This window comes from Antechinus flavipes, chromosome 2, assembly GCF_016432865.1.
Source record: "Antechinus flavipes isolate AdamAnt ecotype Samford, QLD, Australia chromosome 2, AdamAnt_v2, whole genome shotgun sequence".
In the NCBI taxonomy this organism is placed as follows: Eukaryota; Metazoa; Chordata; class Mammalia; order Dasyuromorphia; family Dasyuridae; genus Antechinus; species Antechinus flavipes.
Genome location: NC_067399.1, coordinates 152,600,172 through 152,620,475, shown reverse-complemented (window position 1 = coordinate 152,620,475; position 20,304 = coordinate 152,600,172). Strand labels below are relative to the sequence as shown.

At 34.4% G+C, this 20,304-nt stretch overlaps 1 protein-coding gene across 2 annotated transcripts in view; it reads left to right on the top strand.

Annotated features, from left to right (window-relative positions):
* Positions 1-2,626: 2,626 nt before the first annotated feature.
* The window catches only part of SYNDIG1 (synapse differentiation inducing 1), a 295,089-nt gene continuing 277,411 nt past the window's right edge, over positions 2,627-20,304 (top strand). Inside the window, exon 1 of one of the 2 annotated variants that reach the window (XR_007950380.1) lies at positions 2,627-3,162. The gene's annotated coding sequence lies outside the window, so the exon portion shown is untranslated. Of the gene's footprint in view, positions 3,163-3,216; positions 3,452-20,304 lie in introns of those variants that run through there. The other variant, XM_051975832.1, reaches the window with a different exon arrangement.

The window sequence follows — 20,304 nt, the reverse complement described above, 5'->3', positions numbered from 1 at the left end:
TTTGTAAAGGTGAATTTTCCTATATCTTCACTATAATCAAACCTCAGTATGATTTTATGGCAATTTACATAGCATGCCTCTTCCTCCTTCTTTTCTAGCTCCATTTTATACTCTATCTTTTTTCATTAGAATGTAAATTCCTTGAGGTCAGGGATTATCTTTCTTGTCTGTATTTGTGTTCTTAACAAGTAGCATAATGCCTGGTACATGGTAATTGTATAATAAATTCTCTATCAGGTATTCTGAATCTGTCTCTGTCTCTCTCTTTCTGTCTCTCTGTGTCTCTGTCTCTGGCTTTAACTGCCTGTCTTTGTCTCTCTCCTTCCTTCCACAAAGCACCCAAGAATTTACCTGTGTGCCATCATTGATTCTGAAAAAAAAATAGCTTGGGGAAATTTCTGGGGGCTTTGGCAATTCAATCAGAAAATATTTAAAGTCTCTATACAAACCTTCAAACAATAATCTCTTCACCCAGGGAAGTGGGAGGGAAAGTCATAGAAGTAGTAGAGATCTCTGACATTATCTAGTCCAAAATTCTCAAATTAGAGAGGAAGGAACTGAAGCAGGAAACAGGAAATTTGGCCAAGGCTAACTGTATGTGAACTTCTTTGTAAAAAGTGAAATGATGGAGAACATTAGCAGTATCTACATATTCAAATATAAATTTAATATTATCTAAGTGTTCAGTAGTACCTTGCCCATTATAGGTACCTAATGAATGATAAATACAGGTTTGTTGAATTGATTAAATGTGCTACAATGCTTTGTTGATAGCAGGTACTTAAATGTTCATTCTGTCATCAGTGGTCTTATAATCATTTGGAGAATTTCTGTAAGAGAAATCTTAGTCCCATTTTATTCTTCTGGAGTATTTTGGTTAGACCCAGACACTAGGAGAGGGAGAAAGAGAGATGGAATCCTATACCCCTATATGTTGTTAATCATTGTGGATCTGAAACAAACTAGTTGAGAATTGGGTGGGGCATGAGGATCCTTGGATGGGATGGGAATAGGGATTCCTTTGGCCTTGATGTGGCATGAAAGACTAAGTGGAATAGTGGTCCATTTATAGTAATGAGCTTTTGGAGATGAAATGCCAGGGTGAAACTAGGAAGATTTTAAAAACTATTTTTATGAAGATCATCTAATTTGTCAATTGCATCGACTTTAACAAATATTTGTGAATCTTTGGAGCAAGGAACAGCATGGTTTAGTGGAGAGATTACTATTCAGGGAAGAAAAAATTAAATTCACTCTGACTCTGACACATATAAGTTATGTAGCTCTAGCAATGTTATTTAGCCTTTAAATGTGCCAGGCAATTGACTCTTAAGTTGCAGAAAAGGTGTCCACTAGAATTGGTGAAAGCAATTTCCTCACCTGTTAATTCCCTAATTAAATCACAGGTTTTTTTTTTTTTTTTTTTTTTTAACTTTGTCTGATAAAAACTGTATCAGACTTAAAAGGCAGAAGCCTAAGTTCTTTCTGGCCAGGTTACTTCATTTTCTCTTGACTTAATTTCTTCATGTTAACATGTGGATTATAGCTCAAGTAATATCTCACAGAGTTATATGAGAAGCACACTGGAAACTTTAGACATGAGTTATTATTGCTGTTTTTATTATGGCTATATGGCTAGGTTTTGAGAGACTTTTAATGATGACCAAAACAGGGTCCTTTACTCAAGGAAGTCAAAATCTAATAGGAGAAATAAGACATAAAAAGACAAATAATGAAGTTTAGACTGGATGAAACAATTCTAAATAGAAAACAGTCTCTCACTTTCATCTTCTTCTTGGTAAGCTAGTTTATGTTTTAAGATAGCTGGCTAAATACTAAAACAAAAGGTAGACTGATAGGTTCAGCAGGTGCTAAAGAGTGAAGTGGCTATATATACCAGTGACAGTTACCTAGGTTTTATATAGAGCTTTCATTAAGATCAAAAAGGAAAAACAAAAACAAACAACACACAAAAAAAAAAAAAAGAAAGAAAGAAAAAAGCTAAAGTAAACAAACATTACAGAGGAAAATCAGTGGTAAAGGAAGCAAAGTTATCTCTCTGTTCCATGCCTAAGTTTTCAGTGTTGTTGAAGAAATGAGTATTTCATGGGTAGAAGGGCTGGATTTTATGACCTCTCAGGTCTCTTCCAGATTTTATAAACCCCCTATTATTAAGAAATAGAGCTTATGGACAGTAGGCAAGGAAAATATAGATAGTCCTTCTTCATCTTTTGTTTTAGAGTAGGTTTAGCATTAGGGTTCAAGTTGAACTTTCGGTTAACTTGACCAACAGTAGGAAGAGGATACCGGCGAAATGGATAGAGGCATAGTGGGGACCTAAGAACCAAGTGTCTGAGGACAGGACGTCTTTAGGACCGGGAGGAGCTGCCTTTTCCCAGTGCAGGGCGGTAAATTCCTGTCAACCTAGCCTGAGATCTGCTTTTCCTCTTGCTTCTGCCGCCCTCATATTTCCAGCCACCAGCTTTGCATTTCTGCCTTGCAGGTCTAGCCCGGGGCTGGAGGCTAGAGGGTGTCAGGAGCGCCACAGGGTGGGGAGACAGCAGCAGCGGCAGTAGCCCCACAGACCTCCCAGCTCTGTGGCCGATGCAGAGACAAAGTTGGCTGCCTTTGTCGTACGAGGATTTGCTTGCTTTTCTCTCCTCCTTCATCTCTCGAGGAGCCGGGCAGCTGTCCTCTGAGGCACACACATTGCAATGTTCTTTGAGCCGAGAGGCGCACATAGCAGCCATCCTTCGCGTTTGCCACCCGCTGGGCTCCAAGCTCCTTGATTCCGAACCCACCCTCCTTTCCCTGTGAGCTTAGAGAGGGAGGTTCTTTTCGCTCCACCTCTCTAGGAGCCCACACTAGCTTCTTCCCCGCCTCTTCCTTCGCCCCTCTCTATACTCCCAAGAGCCTGCCAAGCCGCTGCCCCGCGCCCGGAGCTCCCTGTGGCGCTCGGGGCAGCGCAGGGCTCCGGGTGCGGGTGAAGAAATTAGAGGGACGACCGCAGCCCTCCTGGGGAGACCAGAAGAGCGGGGCGTCGCACTGACCTGCATTCCCCAGTTTGCTGGAGAGAAGCGGTGTCGGTGAGGTTGTGCTCTCTGCCTGCTATTCCGCTGGTTGCCCTGGGGTGCAGCTGTTGGGTCACCTTGTTCCCGATAGGTAAGTCCCCCCCCTTTTCCCACCCCCTCCTTTACCGCACGGGTCGGTGGATGCAAAGATGGGCGGGCGGAAGGGAGGAATGGAGAGGGATATGCTCAGAGAGGGCGGGGGATACACAACCCCTTAGCTTGTCTACCCTCCTCCCTACCTGAGAGCCGCCGACTGGCGGGATAAAAAGCGTGTCCACTGGCTAGATTAGCTTTACTGGACTGGAAGGGGGAACACTGAGCTGAGTCCGGAATTGTGCGCGCCAGGTCTGAGAGGAAAGAACTGTGGCTGTGGCGTCTGGGTAAGTGTATATTGCCGTGATTTAAAAGTGAGGAGGCTCTATGATGGGCAATCCCCTACAGAGATTACCAAATTCCCCAGAAAGGGTAACGTCTGTATGGTACAAACAAAATCAGGGACGGGGGAGGCGGTGAAGTCCCAGCGCTGCAGCCTGGCACCCCACCAAGCATCCTGGAAGAGCCCTGGGAACTGGGTGATTTTGTTCCCCTGGAGTATCTGCTCAGACCTGGACGTATGGAAAGAGAGGTGGAGTCCTACAGGGAAAGTGATGGGTCTGAAACTGACTAGTTCGGGGGAGGGGTGTTAAGGGTATTTGAATTGGTCCTGGGTCGGGGGTGGGGAATAGTTTGGGATTGCCCAGGATATAAGATCAAATGGTACAAGGGATAGTAGAATAGAGCTAGATGTGCTGAACCAGACTCGGTGAGAAATGGTGGGATTGAACTAGGACAGGACAGAGAAAAAAACCAAGACTGGGACAGCAGAGAAGTGAGTATGGGGGAGAATAACAGGACTGGGAATTCCTAACCGGTATCTGGGGCCAGACTCTCAGTTGCCAGATCAGTCCTGTTTCCTACCCACGGGAAGAGCAGACTGGCAGTTTGCCCTTTGTGCAGCTCCAGGAGCCAGGCTCGTTAGGAACTGTCCTGATCTTAGGAGCTTCTGGGAACTGCAAACCACTAAAGGCTCTTTGAAAGAACGTTCGCTTGTCTGCGCAGCATCAGCCCCTGCACTCCAGGTTCTACCTGTGTTTATATCTACCTGTATCGATATCTGCGATTAAAAAAAAGAAAAGAAAAGAAAAGAGAAGAAAAAAGTTCTTAATTTATCTCCTACTCCTTCTCTCTGTCTTGAGTTAGTAGAGGAACCTTTTAATTGGGACTTTTAAATCTAGAGGATATCCAAGATTAAACTTGTTGAGAGGGTGAAGAGAGAGAAATAAAGATTCTGCCGATCTATCCCAGACCTACTTTGGTCAGGCTGTTTCCTTGAAAGTCTCTACAAGTTGGTTTAAATATCATAATTCTAATTGGAATGTTCTTTCTTTTCTGAACTGCAATGGGGATAAGTTTCTTCATACAGTGCCTTCCACCCTATCCCTATTCCTATATGTTATATTCCTTAGATATGTGATGACTTTCAATAGAGCATAATAAGGATTTGTGGGGTGTGTGTGTGTGTGTGTGTGTGTGTGTGTGTGTGTGTGTATGTGTGTGTGTATTTGGGGGGAGAGTTGGGATGAAAGGGAGATCAATATACCAATGTTCCTAAGTCTAGCTTTGAAACCTGGTTGCCAAATCAAAGAATACGCAGCTATCCATTTCTTCTGCACATATTTTGGTCAGAACCTGTGAACTGGTGATTGCTGCGGTCTTGGTTTTAGTAAATCTGCTGATCTGTGAGATTAACAAAACAGAACAACTTTTTTTTTCCTTCCAAGATAAGATATTCTGTACAGGTCAGGGAGCCTCAAACATGATTTCTATTAAAAGGTTATTGTCTATTGATGCTTGATTGTAAGGGCAGGTGCATAAATAAGCTGCAGAAGTGGCAATATGTCAATGCATGTTAACCAGAAAAAAGGCATTGGAGAAGAAAGGAGCTACAGCTAAATTCCTGGAGCAGACTGAAAATAGTGTGTCCAGAGAGCTATATCTAAATGCTTCAAAGAGAGAAAATTAACAGGAAGATCTATTATGGGTAAAATAGACTGTCCTGTATAGGTTCACCCTCTACATAATCTTTTTAAAATGCAGTTTTGAGTGTTAGTTGGTTTTGTTTTTCTCCTTAGTTTTACTTGGAAATTCTTCAGAGAGGTGATGAGTATAGTGTTGGGAGAAGGAAAAGAAGTGATGTGATCTTTTCTAAAGGTTTTTTTTTTTTTCAAAGTAAAGATGATTTAAATCAAAGAAAAGAAAACAGTGTGATTCTTATCCCATATGTTGGTAAAGAAGAAGGCCTACATTTAAATATGTGTGGGGGGAGAGAAGAGGAAATAGAGAAGGGGACACAAAGAGAGAGATAGGAAGAGAGAGAAACAAATATAGAGATAGAGGCAGATAGATATACAGACATTTGCATCCAAAAGAAAAGTGACGGCAAGAAAAAAGGAAAAATGTAGAGAACACTAACAAGAATCCATTTTGCTCTGCAAAGGGATTAAAATCCAATTCAGAAATCATCAGAGACTAATCTCTCCAACATTGAGCATTAACATCAATTAAAAAGTGTTTTGCTAGGCTTAAAACTAATGAGAAAGATTCTCCACCTAGTCCTTTCTAGAGAGTTGTTAAAATAGTGAGTACTGTGCCACTCTCTCTCTCTCTATCTGTGTGTGTGTGTGTCTGTCTGTGTGTGTGTCTGTCTGTGTCTGTCTGTCTGTCTGTCTCTATCTCTGTGTCTCTCTCTGTTTCTGTCTCTCTGTGTCTCAGTGTTTCTCTTTCCTGGTCCTCTTTTTGCTGAGGAAATCTTAAGTTTTGTGAATCTGAGATTCAAACTTATTTTTGAGAACTGGAATTATTCAATTGAAAATGCTGAATTGTTCATAAAAAATCTTCTTAGTCTACCTTCTTTCTGAGTTGTCATTTTGCTTTCCCATATGTAATTTTGAATATGGTTGCTATTGGATTCAAAATATTACTAATATATTAAAATTTCTATGAAGTCAGTGAAGTTGTCTGTCACCTCACAAAAACAGATGCCACTTTTTTACATAGGTTAGATGTATTCTTAAAAGTTCTCAATCACTTTTTCAGAAGTAAAGATAATTGTTTAAATGCCCCATTTAAAGAATATTTATATGATTAATGATCACCTATAATTTAAGTTCAGATTTTATGATACCTAATTTTCTTATGTATTTTTTTCTATTTCAAAATCCTGGTTTACCCTATTGCCAATATACACACATATTCCTGCTCATTGGATGCCATTCAAAAAACACTTTCATAAAGTCTTACTGTACTTAAGTCCTCATTTTTTTGCTTCCACATTATAATATGATTCCAACTTTTAAGTAGTAAGTAGTGAGCTCCTAAAGATAGATAAATGTTATATGCATTCAGACATATGATATAGATATAGCTATAAATATCTATATCTATAGATAGATAGATAGATAGATAGATAGATGGGTATGAGAGTGTGAGAAAGATAATTCCATATATTATATATATATATTATATTATGTATAATATATTTATATATTTATATATATATATACAGAGAGAGAAGAAGGGAGTGAGGAAGGAAGGAGAGAAGGAAGAAAGGTAGGAAGAAAGGCACAAAGGAGAGAAGGAAGGAAGGAAGAACTAATAAGCAGTTATTATGTTCTAGGTTATACGTTAGGGATACAAACACAAACAATATGAATTTTGCCATCAAGGAGATTATATTCTAATGGAGAAAGCTCATTTAAAGGTAACCTCTAAAAATGAATTGCCACAAAACTGGACATTGATAATGGTCAACACATATTCATAATCAGACACCTTTGAATTATAGGGTACTAGTAGTGAGAATGGAATCCTATAATCATGGAATTTGAACCTGGAAGGGAACTGAGAAATAATACTGTGCTGTTTTTCATTTTATATATTTTATATATTATATATATATATATATATATATATATATAGAAACTGTAGCCCAAAGAGGTAAAATCAAGTATTGTACCCAAGACCCACAGTTTTTAGCAGAGTTTAATTGAAGCTTATATTTCCTGACTGCAAATCCATTGTCTTTTCCAATGGAGCACATGACTTATCCACCCCCAAAAAAATTTTTATCTATAAACCAAACCAAAATCAAAACCTCACCTACTATTAGAGCTTTGATGAAAATCATTTCCATATCTCCAAGTTTGACTTCTCTCTCAAACTCTAATAGTGTATTTTTGAAAAATAAAATTTCATCAACAATATGTTTGCCTTATTAGCTTATCAAAATCAATATCATAAAAACCAAACTGATTATCTTTCTTCATTAAATATCACACCTTCCATGAAAGCTTCCTCTGATGCTTACCTTTCATATGGAAAGTTAGTTCTCTTCTTAAATAACATAGCATTTTGTTCTTTTTGTATATGACATCTCTGCAAACCTTTATAAACATTTATGTTATAGTAATTTGTTTATACATCCTGTCTCCCTATACTAATATTGCCCCTACAGGAGGGAAAACTTTTGTTTTTCTTTATATCTCAGTGTAAAAATAAAAAAAAATATTCAAAATCATGTAGAAACATTAAGAACTAGACAGTATATTCCTTATCATACCTACTACAGGAGTTGTCTCAAAGATATCTTCAGTGAGTCTTCCAGAAAAGGAGATCATAACCAATATTTTATATCCTATTACAAAGAAAATTTTGTTTAACATTAGTTGGCTAAAAATTAACCATAAATAGCAATCGCAGGACAGTGACTTTTCCTAGGACTGTAACAAACTCCAAAGATTGTAAGATGAGAAAAATGAGAATGATAATGGGAATCATCATCATCAGCAGCATCATAAAACAAATGATTAAATTGTCAGTGAGTTTTGAACCCACATCTTTCAGAATTTAACTTCAGCACTCTATCTACTTACTTTATTGTATTGCCACAGTATTTAGCTCAATTACTTACACATAATATTAATAAACTAAATTTTACATAATTTTTAAGGTTTGCAAAATCTTTTACATGTCACATATCTTATCTCATTTGATCACCATGATAACTTTGGGAGGTATTCACTGTTATTATCCAAGTTTATAGAAAAAAACTGAGGATGACAGAAGTTAAGTGACTTGCCTATGTAACAAAGCTACCAAGTGTAGGGGACAGGATTTTTAACCCATGGTGATTTTCAATTCATTGCTTTATCCATTGTACCACCTAGCTGCCTAATATACATTCACAAAATTCTTGAACATCATTGAACCCTTTTCCAAATTTCATTTCTTGACTTGCTAATTTCTTTTAAGGACACCAACATTTTTTAGCAACCAAGCTTTAAAATCCTAGAGAAACCATTAAGTAGCCTTCCCTTGGACACCAACATTTAACATGTTGCTAATGTCTAAAAATTTTATTTTTGAAAAGTGTTTGAATACTTTCTATTCTCACCCCCATCACCTTACTTCTGACCCTTCTGACCTCTATCCTGAACTCTTGCAATAATACCCTAACTGTCCCCTGTACTTCCAATGTGCTCAAACTTCCACCCCTTGTCAGAAAAATCTTTCTAGTGCACAACTCTGATACTTTTCACTTCTCTTTCCAAAAATCTTCAGCTTATTCATGATCTATCAGTGTAAGTCCAAATTTCTCAATATAAAAACCCTTTATAATATGGGTTCTTCTCCTTTTTTCAGTTTCATGTTGAGGTCAAACTAGGTCATTTACCATTGCCACATTATTTGTGGTTTCTCTCTGTCTCTCTCTGTCTCTGCCTCTCTTTCTCTTTGTCTCTCTCTCTCTGCCCCCCATCTATCTGTTTCTCTCTTTTCTGTCTTTCTTTTTCTTTTTCTCTCATTCACATTTTCTCTTTTTCTAAAATGCTTTCCCTTTATCTCCATCTTTGGAAATTCTCTCAGCTTTCTCAGGCCATGTAAATTTTTTCCCTTTCATAGTAAGTTAGACTTCTTATCTTATTCTCCTTTCTTCACCACCCTCCCCCCCAACATAAGAATCATAGAATATAAGAAATAGAAGGAACATCAGAATTTCAAACTGTAATTAAATAAAAATTGTTTCTGCAACATAAGGATAATTAACATTTATATTTTTTAAGATTTACAAATCTCTTTACATGTGATACCTCTGTTATCCTCAAAACAAACTTGTGAGGTATATGCTATCATTATGTTCATTTTACAAATGAGAAAATTAAGACCCAGGGAATTTAACTGATTTTCTTATGATTTCATCACTAGTAATAATGTGAGGAAGGTTTTAAACTCAGGTCTTCCTGACTCCAATTACTCAACACATTGAATCACTTAAACTCACACCCAACAGCAATTTCTTGACAATTTCTAGTGATGGGGAATCTCCCAAATCATTCATTCCATTTTGGCTACTTTAACTGTTAAAAATATGCCTCTCTTCTTCCTATTCCACCTATTCTTCATATCTTTTGGGATCAAGTAGGCAATTTTAATTCTTCTGCATGGCATTTCATTATTGCTTTCTTGGAAACTTTGTTATAGTATGCATAATCTGCAATATTATACTTGTTTGTAATACCACTGTGTAAAAACCCTCAAAGAGAGGATCTTTGTGTTTTAATCATTTTAGCTGATGACACATAACACAGTATCTTAAATGATAGGTATTCATTTTTTTGTTCACTGATGATAAAATTTAAAAGTAGAAAGTGACATGTATTATTTATCATAATTATCCTTTTATGCCATTTGTTTAATTGTATACATTTAGGCTCATGTATTTGTTGGATTCTCCATATTGAATTAAAATATATTAATAAATAAATCTATCAAATTGAATATGCTATTTGAACTAAATTCTGACTTAGCATCATTACAGTTATGATATCATTCTTGAAATGAGATATTTAATATCTTAACTAGATAAGTAAATAATTATTGAAGAGTAGCTGCCACTCTTCGCAGAAATTATCAGAAGTGCTGAAACACTTATTTCAAGTGTGTTCAACTCTTCATGACCAATTTTAAGGTATTCTTGGCAAAGATACTGGGATTGTTTGCTGTTTCCTTCTCCAACTCATTTTACAAATGAGAAACTGAGACAAAAAAAGTGAAATTATTTTCCGAGGGTCACATAGCTCAAAAGTTTTTGAGGCTAGATTTAAACTCAAGAAGATGTCTTCTTGGTGTCAAGCCTGGAATTCTATTAATTTTACTACCTAGCTGCCCCTTCTCTTAAGAATATCCCTCAATTATAATGTGTGTTATAATTCCAAAATCCATTGTCAGGAAATATTGGCTCTTTTTGTTAAGACATTGAAAATGAATGAGATCTTTAAGAGAAACATATGCTATGAATACCAGAGAGCTTAGGACATTTCAGAAATACAGTGTCTATAAGAGAATAACTGTTTGTGATCTCTACAGCTACATTACCCTGTTTCAGCAAAACCTGTTCAATTTTATCAAAATACTTATTTTAAAGTGTGTAATAGTGTTCTGAGAGTTCATGGGACTTCACAGAATGAAATATTTATTTTGTTCCAATGTAAAGAACTTAGCCTATTGCCTTAATTTTCTATATGCTTATTATAAGGTAGATGTTTTTATTTTCATCTTGGAAATAGAGTTTATGTAAATAAATTCATCAGTTATCTGAAGACCTGATTTTTGTATTATATTACTTAGATAAAAATGTCTTAAATTTTTATTCTTCCATTCTATGGGAATATACCAGTATGTAAGCAGCAATGTGGAATGAATAAATATTTCCTAATTTGTTTCATGCATTTAAGAAGTAGACAAAATTATGATTATGGCATAAAGGAATATCACATTTCTCTGAGCAATTGATTCAGAAAGCCTCATATATACGGTAGGACTTTGGTACAAGACCTAAATACTCAATATTTCCACCATTTTCTTAGTCTATCTCCAGTAAGATTGCTGTAAATGGTTTCATTTTAAAGCATTATGGTAACTTAGTATATCCCTGGTAAGATTGCCATACATAGTGACTTAGTGACTTTAAAGAATTATTATGATGACTTCTCTTATTGTGTTTAATTCTGAAGTGTCACTTTGATATGAGGAAGTCTAGTTGGGGAACACTACACTGTGATCACCAATAAGAGAATAAAAGAAACAACATTAAAACACTGAACATATGGTCATTCAGCTTATTAAAACAACATAAATACTGTAATATAAATGAATCTATCCATGCACCTGTATTTTAAAACATAGCATTGGCAGGAGGCCCAGAAAAGAAAGTATGGGTGTTTATATACACAGTGTTTTATGTAGCTGTATACATATTTCTGAAATTTAAATATGAATATAATTGAGTTTTGCAAGCATTCATTTCAGAAAATAACTTCAAGTAGTTTTATATAAAGATTTGAGTCTGTATCATGTGAAAGATGTCTTCTAATCTTAGCATTATAACTAAAATTAGATCTGTATCACATTTTAAAAGTTAGGATATGGTAGCATTATAGCCTAGAATACTTTTAAATAGATCATCTGCAATCCAGTAATGGTATCATCTATTCCAAAGAAGCTTCGTGTATATATATATAATTTCTTTCATTAAAAAAAGAAAGCACTTATATCACAATACAGTCCTTATCAGTCACAATAACACATTAGGATCAGAAGAAACATTGACAAGACCAAAAAACCCCTTTATTCAGTGCTTCCTATGTGTCAGGCACTGTGCTAAATTAGCAGAGAATATCAGGTAACAAAGAATATATAGCTATGAGGAATGATAATAGTAACACATTGCTAATTTGTGATTGCATCATTATCATGGGTAATCTTTTCAATTTCATGGCTTACAAACTACTGTCTACCTTAGAAAATCTTTGGGATTTATTGTGACAAATAAGAAAAGCAAACATAACCTTCCAAAACATAGATCAAATAAAAATATAGTAATACAAATGGTTCAACTTGTTACACTTATTTATACATATACAATCAAGAAACTCAGTTGCATTATCCCAGAGGCATGAGTGCTGAATCCTTTGGAATTGTTTCTGTATACAATATGAAAACGTTTTCTTTCAAGATCTCAATCTTTCAGTCCAATGCAATGCCAATCATTGTCACTTTAAAGTGCTCAGCTACTGGAAATAAAGCAGCTGTAGGATAGTGGGTATGTTTTGCATTTTAAGTAATAGGTGTCTAGGTGAGTTAAAACTGGCTGCATTAATGCGAATCATGTGGCAAGTACCTTTTTTTCCTTCTATACTTTCTTGTATTTCGTGTTTTAATAAATACAAGACTTCAAACACTTTCAACAGTAGTGTTTATTGAATCTGGCCTCACAATGTTGGACAATTAAAAACAAATGACTCTTAACTCTTAATTCAGCTCCTTCAAAAATTCTTGAAGTACAGTTTATTACATTGCCCCCACTCCTGTCAAATGATATAAATGTTGAAGAGATGAGATTATTTTACTGTTGGTTATGAAAAAGGAGCCCATAAAATTTTCTACCATTGGAAAAAATAACCTGAAACTTATTTTGTAATATTTTGTGTTTTATAAAACTATTCTGTGGATGTTAAATAACTGTAGCTTGGTGAAGAACATTTTAAAGATTCCTAATAGGAGAGCATCTTAGAATATCACTGAAGAAACTAAAAGAAGAACTAGGAGAAAAAGTTTCATGAAAAACCTGTCACAGAATTTTACAATGAGATAAAAAATGTGAGATTATCTAGTCCACTCTCCTGATTTCAATAATATTGTTATCCAAAGTGCTTCAGTCAGCTGAAAATGATGATGATGATATATAACACTTCCAGGCTTGCAAAGTATTTTGCTGAAATTATCTCATTTGAATCTCACTACAAGCTTTCAAAGTTGGTATGTTATTCCCATTTTAAAGGTTTTAGATAAAGCTTAATAAAACTCAAAAGGATAAAGCCACTTGATCATATTTGCACAATTTGTAAGTATCAAAAGCAGACTTTTATATATCTCCAATTAATTTTTTCAATTATATGAATAACAAAAATCAGTATAGTTTTCAAAATTTTCCTCCTATCTAAATTTGAATTGCAGCTTATCAGTATTTTCCTAGTCCCTTTCAGAGCATTATTTATAAAGATAACTTAACTTTATAATAAAAACCTTTTTCTTTCCAATAGCTCTAGTAAATAGTTCAACTTGTTATATTTTTTTAACAGAAGAATAAGCTTAGGCTTAGAGAATATGACTTGTCCATAGTCATGTAACCAGTGACTGGTTGAGAGACATAAATAATAACATCTGCTTCTAAATCTAGAGTGCTTTTTGTAATATTACCCTTATTGGAAAAGGAAAACTGATTTTTTTTGCTAATTTTTTTGCTTTGTAACAAATGTTAATATTTGGTAATGAATACTAAAATCTTACTTCAAAATATATGATTCCACTTCTTGGAACTGAATCTTGAAAATAATTTTCAAAAATTATTACTTTCACATACATTTCTCTTGGATCCACCTACTACTAGATTCTCTTTTCAGCCATATACTCACCAATTCTTACATATAAGAAATCCTCAATAAATATTCATCTATTGATTGGTTGATTTATCCACCTTCTGTTGTCTGAATCCCAGGCTACAAAGCCAGCAGAAAATTTTATAGTATGAGGCTCACAGACCGAAGAAAGTAGATAATTTCTTGATAAAGATCACAAAGTTGAGGAGGCAAAATAGAGTAGTGATTCAAATGCACAGGCCTCTGCTGGAAGATCATTCTCTTCATAGTATAACCTCTATTAAAATTCTGATTTTTTTGACATTTTCATTTCTGAGAAAGTAATGGTTATTTATAATCATGGTTATATTTACATAGCAATAAGATTTATAAATCATATTACATATGTTATCTCATTTGATCTATATAATAATCTAGTGAACTATGAAATTCTTCATTTTACTGATGAGGAAACTGAGGTAAATAGAATTAAGTAACATAATCAAGCTTACAAAATAGTAAGTGCCTGAAGCAGAATTTAAACTTGGGTTTCTTTGAGTTCGAGTTCAGCACTTTATGCAGTGCACCATCAGTCTTTTGGTACCAGATCCATTGACATTTAGTGGGATTTACTTACATGCTATCCTTTACATGCTTTGACATTGGGATTCTATCATAGCAGCAAATATGTCTTAAATTTCTACACAAACACAAATACCATTAAAAATAACATTTCCAACACAAAAAGAGGAGAGACCATAGATTAAAGCTTCTCTGAGTTCACTATTTACCTTTAAAGACTTGTTCTTGTGTCATCTAAATTTCCTGATGATTTTATTGATGGGATTCATTCATGTGAGAGTTTTCCCATCTCATTTGTAGATTGAAAGCTCATTATGAATTGTTTGGTAGCCTTTGGCATTTGTTATAGCTGAAGATGTTATTGCCTAATGGTAGGCCAGGTAATGATCCTATCTAAATTTATCCAGTTTACTTCTCAGATGACAAACATCAATGTCATCACTAAATTCAAATTTAGAGTCCTTCCAATCACTCAAACCCTTACAGAGTTTAGTATTCCCTTCAAATATCACCATGACACCATCATAAGACATTGACAGAACATAAGTGCAGGAAATTTTCACCATTGGCTTTCCCAAATTGTTCATTCTTGAAGACTATTCTCCAAACTGTCAGATTTCTAATTAAGTAAGATATATTAATTTTACATGTACAATGGTCTATCTCACTCATGCAAGTAAAAGCTAAGAAAGTTGAATTTCACCCATGATACCTTAATCCTTAGATGATCTTTTTAGAGATTGTGTTGGGCGTTCTTGCATAAGATTTCATTGGTACAATTACCACAAATCTGAATGTTCTGGGTGTAGGTGTATTAGCTTGTTTGAATTGGAGCCTTTAGCATATTTTTGGATATAATATTCAATTCTAGAACCAAAGAGCAAAATTGTATTTTCAGATTTTTAAAAATGCAATATGGTGCAGTTTTCATTTTTTATTGTTAAGCCTTGATTGTAAAATACTATTCTGGAAGGTCTAAATATGTAAGCCTTTATGGCCATTCAAAAATTGTTTAGGCTCCATATTTCAATAATTGTGTTTATACTACATATCATATGGTTTGGATAAAAGTTATAATTGTTATTATTGTTCAGTCATTTCAATTGTGCCTGACTCTTTGAATCATATTTGAAGTTTTCTCAACAAATATAGTGGAATGGTTTGACATTTTTCCCCAAGCTGATTTTATAGATGAGGAAACTGAGGCAAACAGGGGTAAATAATTTGCCCAGAGTCACACAACTAATAAATGTTTGGAGCTAGATTTTAATACAGAAAGATGAGTCTTTCTGAGTTTACATGTAGCACTCACTGTGTCACCTAACTTATCTTAAGGTTATAAAGTATTACTCCCAAAACTCTGTGATTTCATTGGTGTAAAGCCTCTCTTTATTTTTCTATGCATCAATAAATCATCTTCATTAGTTTTTGAACTTTTGCTAATAATATTGAATAAGTGACTTCATGACTTCATGAAACATTAAGGAAAAATAAGACAAAATCGAATGAAGATATGAAAGAAAATATGAACTATTTCAATGGAAAAACAACTGACCTAGAAAATAGATTAAGGAGTGAATATTGAAAAATATTGAACTATCTGAAAACATTACTAAAATAAACCTACAAATCATGTTTCAAGAAATTATCAAAGAAAACTGTCCTGATATGATAGAACAATTGGGGGGGGGTGAAGGGTAGGAAAATGAAAGAATCTACCAATCAACTGAAAAAGAGCCCAAAATGAAAACTACCAGGAATGGTGTGGCCAAATCCTAGCATTCCTGAACAAAAATAAAAAAGCTGAATAGAAAATTTATCTTTTTAAATGCAAGTCTCAAGATAAAGATAAAAGTAAATTTGAAAGAGAAATCATAAATGAACAAATAAGGTTAAAATTCTGTATGGAAAAGTAATAATTGTAACTTGTAAGAACTTTATCATTATTAGGTAAGTTGGAAGAAGTGCATATGACAGAATAGGATTAGAAATTAAAAAAAAAATAAAGTAGGGGGTAAGAAAAAAGGATCCACTGAGAGAAAGAGAGAGAGAAAGGACAGGGGAAATTATTTCATGTAAAAGAGACATGAAAGGATTAGTTTTTACAATTAGCAGAGGCAAACTGCTGGGTAATATTGAACCTCACTTTCATCAGAATTGATTCAAAGAAGAAACAACTTACATATTCAGTTGGGGATAGAGTTATCTTATCCCCCAGAATAGTGAGAGAAGTAGAGAAGAGAAAAGAGGGAATAATACAAGGAAGAATTAATTAAGGGAGAAAGTGCTCAAAAGCAAAACAAATGTTTGAAGAAGTACAGGTTAAAGAGAAAGAAAAATAAATAGGGGAAAAATAGAATAGAAGAAAATATGCTGTTGAAAGTGAATTGGATGAACTCACCCATAAAACAGCAGCTGATAGCAGAATGAATTAAAAGCCAGAATCCAACAATATGTTGTTTATAAGAAACATACTTGAAACAGGGAGACACACACAGTAAAAGTAAGAGGCTGGAGAAGAATTTATTATGTTTCAGCTGAGGTTTAAAAAATAGTATGAGAAGAAATTGTGATTTCAGAAAAAGGAGAAATTGTTCTTGTTCAATTATGTCTGACTTCATGAAGCCAGAGACCATATCATGCCAATGCTAGCCAAGAGGTTTTCTTGGCAAAAATATTTGAGTAGTTTGCCATTTTCTTCTCCAGTGGATTAATATAAACAGAGGTTAAGTGATTTTCCCATATCACACAATTACTAAGTGCCTGAGACCAGATGTGAACTAAGGTCTTTCTTACTCCAGGAAGTATTCACTGAACCACCTAGTTCCTATATAGACCAATTTAAAGAGAAAAGCAAGCAGGCAGACTATATTGCTAAAAGATATCATAAACAATGAAGTAATATCCATTCTAAATATATATGCAACAAATGGCATAGTATCCATATTCTTAAAGAAAAAGCTAAATGAATTACAGGAGAAAATAGATAATAGAATTATACTAGGGCAAACTCTCAATTCTTCACTCTTAGAACTAGGTAAATCTATCCATTAAAAATCAAGAAAGAAATTAATGAGATGAATTTTAGAAAAGGTAGATAAGATAGACCTCACTGCCAAATGAGAAAAGCAGATATATTTAATGAATTATTTTCATAGAATACTATCTATCTATCTATCTATCTATCTCTCTATCTATCTGCTAATGGATCTACCAACAGATTCTGCTAACAACTCCTTTTGCTGTACCTCTTATGGCTATTCTGATATCTTGAGGCTTATGTGGTCTCTTCCATCTCCATGACTCATTTTTCTAAGAAAATAAACACAGTGCTACAAGAGATGTCATGGTGACATTCATTCACAGCCATGGCCTGGAAGCTACTGCTACATGACTTCAAATTAGAGGTTTGTAATAATTCATATCTTCTTCCTTCATCAAACTGTCTTTTTTCCTTTGTTTTAAATTTATTTTTTAATTCTCAATTACATCTAAAAATCTAAAAATCTTTTTCTTAAATTTTGAGTTTCAAATTCAAACTCTTTTTCAAATCGTATTTCTATACATATTCATTTCCAACTCAGCAACCAATTAAAATACTTTTTTTTGTCATTGCACAGTAACTCAAAAGAAACATGTACTTGCTCATACTTTGAAGTGGGGAGAGAAAAATTCCCCCCCCCCAACTCATGAATTTTGGAAGCAGGTTTACCAAGCCTCCAGATGGATATGCATTAAGCAGAGAGTACTGTGAGTCTTTTAAGATTGGGCTCTCCTTAGTCAGTCCCTCTATTACATTTTAAGTTCAGTATGTTTATATATTCTTTATCATCATTGTAGTGGCTATGATATTTTTGTTTCTGAGAAGTAGATTTATTTTATTACCTTGAAAAAGTCATATACATAGATATAATTGTTAGGAGGAAAACTTTATATATGATTTTCTCTCTGATTTTTAAATTTATTTTTAGAAAGTTGTTAGTCCTAAAATAACTGTTATATTCTGCTTCTATGCTTCTGTCTGTGGGGAATGGCATGTATAATTATGGTACTGGGCAGAGAAGATAGAGAGCTGAGCAAAATGAGAAAAGAAGGTGTCAGTAACAGAACTGTGGTGGTAACAAAACAAGTCAGGATGGGAGTCAGTTGAAGCTGACAGAGACTTGCGTATAAAGATTTTCTTTGTGAATATAAATTCATGGTAAATTATTATAATTTACTCTAGAGAACTATATGGGATTATTTCTGCTATCCTGAGGGTAAAGCAAGCATTGAGGCTAAAAGTTCTTCTTTCTTTATTCTAGATGAATCTTATACTTAATCTAGTCATGTCATTCCTCTATCATAACTCATTATTGCCTACACAAAAATGGTTGGAATGCTTGGGTTTATCTTTTATACCATCCATAATAAAGCAATTCATTCTATTTCCAACTTTCTTTATTTCCTCTCCATGCATGATATTCAAGCATTCATCCTATTTTTTCATTCTATTCTTTTTCCTTTCTCACCTATCCTCCCCCTAAACATACTGGACCTCAGTGCCACTGTAGATTTTAGGGAAGAGGAATGATATGACCATTGTCATTATTGTTATTATTGCCTCACATTGCTCTCTGTTTTGATAATGTCATCCTTTAAAATTATAATAATAATAATGAAAGCAACAATATTAGCTAATATTTTAGATAGCTTTTTAAGATTTCCAAACACTGATGTTCAGTGCTTCCATATAAATTCCACCCACTACTTACATGAAACTGCTCCAAATTTGAGGGTCAATAATGATCTTTTAATATTTCAATTTCATTCATTTACCCCTAAGCTTCACACTTCTATTGGGTTCTGCAATTTGTAAATACATTCTTATTACATATTACACATATATAAATGTATATATTACAATTGTCTATGTTTGTGACAGCCCTTAATGGATTGCAAAGTATGTCAAGTTAAAGGATTAGGTTTTGTTTAAGTGGTTTTAATTTCCTAGCATTCCTAGTTTATACTTGGTAGGGGCTCAATAAATGTGTACAAATGAGTGAAAATAAAGCAGAGAAGAATCAGAATCTAAGCAAAGATGAAACAATCAGTATTTAGAGATTCGGCCCAATCATGAGGAAATAGGTCTGAATCAGATTCCAAATAGGAGTGGGTTAGTGTCAGCTTTCAGACCAAGCAGAGAGAGAAGTGATAAAGTAGAGTTTGTGAGTCTGAATTCAGCACCTCAGCATCTAAAACAGATGGGGAAAGGGAATACCTAAATGCCCTAACTAGATTATTACCAAATATACAAGGACATCCTACTCTTCTTCTTGCTGAGTGCAAGTGGCCATTGGTTGGCAGGTGTGTGCTGACAAAGAAAAGCAAAGCTCCCCAGATGATCATTGCTGTTGATTTAGGCATAAAGATAGATGAAGGCCAGGTGAAAAACTACCAGAAGAGGCTAAATATATACAAGTTTGTAATCCAGATTGATTTAAAGACTTAAATACTAACAAAATTGGCTAAACTAATTGCCAATCTTTAACAACTAGAATGGGGAATTCTTGGAAGTTGACAGTAATGAATAAAAATTGGAGACAGGGAGAAATCAGTGTATACATAAACACATGTAGCTAGATGTATATATCTACAGATATATGTTTAAGTATATTTATGTCTATATGTAATCACACATAATGAATCCAAACCTATATGCCTATCTTAATAGATGTATACATGTACAAGAAATATGCAAAATATATGTGTATACAATGATATAGATGGAGATGGAGAATGATTTGATACTTAAGACCTTCATTGCTAGTGGAAGGTATTAATTTAAAACAACTTAGACAGAATTCAGGATACCTTAATTTCTTTGTAGAAAATAAGTCTTACAATAGTCAATGACTATAGTTATTTAGTGTTTGATAGACCCAAATACCTCAGCTTCTGGGATAAGAACTCATTATTTTACAAAAATTATTGGAAAACTTAGAAATATGTATGGCAGAAAATAGACATTGACTCAAACCTAACTTCTATACCAAGATAAGGTAAAAATGGGCTCACAATTTAGACAAAAGAGATATAAATTAGAAGAACAAAGGATAGTCTACTTCTCAGATCTGTGAAGAAGGAAAGAACTTGTGGCC